The sequence below is a fragment of the Pan paniscus genome, chromosome 14 (genome assembly GCF_029289425.2).
Source record: "Pan paniscus chromosome 14, NHGRI_mPanPan1-v2.0_pri, whole genome shotgun sequence".
Lineage (NCBI taxonomy): Eukaryota > Metazoa > Chordata > Mammalia > Primates > Hominidae > Pan > Pan paniscus.
Window position 1 is genome coordinate 45102891 of NC_073263.2, and position 1312 is coordinate 45104202.

Sequence of the window (1312 nt, forward strand, 5' to 3'; positions counted from 1 at the left end):
TCCCCAGCCTTACATGTAAATCTGACTGATACCAGGTTTAGAAGACAGCCAAGAGCCACTTGAAGGGAAAAAGGAGTGAGTTAGCAACAGATTTCTCCAGTAGGGGGAGTCTAACTCTTTGCTGGTGTCATTGATTAGTGTCTAAAGCAGTATCTGTTAGGATTAGATTTGGCTGGATAAAACAGAGACCCAAAATATCAGTGACTAAAACAAGATAAAAATCATTTTCTCTCCCATGTACAAGATAGGGAATACCAGGTCTGATACTGTGGATCTATGATGCCATCAGGGGCATAGGTCTCTACTCTCTACTCTTTATTCTCAAGGTCACCTTGTAGCCAAAAATGGCTGCTGGAACCCCAGTCATATTGTCTGCATTCTACGCTGGAATAAAGAGTAAAGGTAAGACCAAAGAGTAAGAAAGATCCTCCCTCGAATCAATCACCTGCCTTTCAACAGCCTTCCTGGAGTCTGACCCAATACTTTCACTCATGTTACTGTCCATAGTATAGTGGCCAGATGTAGCTACAAGGGAGCCTGGGGAAAGTAGTAGCTTCTACTAGGAGGCAATTGTGCCTACCCAAAAATTGGATTCTGCTCCTAAGGAGGAAAGAGAGAAAGAAAATGCCGTGGTTAATCGGTCTTCTGCACCACACAGGTAATACTAGAAAAACAATGGCTTAAAAATTTCTCCCCTCCCTTGGTATATGAAAGTGCTTTGCAAAATTCTGAACTGTGTAGGCAAGGTAACTTGGTTGATATTGGTATGTAAGAGTTTGAAGTGATGCAAAGACAGCACACTCTTTGATGAGAGATTAAGGGAGGAAATTAGGAGTATTCAAATCATAGTGTCTTTTTCTCCCAACAAATGACTGTATATCTGAATTTATTAAAAAAAAAAAACAAGAATACATAGTCTGGCATCTCTTCTGAGTCTGACAATAAATAAGAAAATTAAAAATGGTGAAATCATTTACACAACATATTATTGGAGTCACTTTCTGGTTTTGAGAATTTATTTAGCTGAATAAATCTATAGAAAGTTCCTGCTATGTGCAAAGCACTGTGCCAGGAAATACTTAAAATTAGCAGAATGAATAGCATATCCTAGTTCTTAAAACAAAAAAAGGTATAATCCATTAGAGTATACATTCCATGAGGATAGAATATTTTGTCTGTTTCATTCTCTGCCATAACTGAAAAGTATAAGATAGTGTCTGGCATAGAATAGGAATCCAGCACGTATTTCTTAACTGAGTGAATGAATGAATCCTAGAAAATACTGATCTGCCACTTACTCTAAAAAAATAAA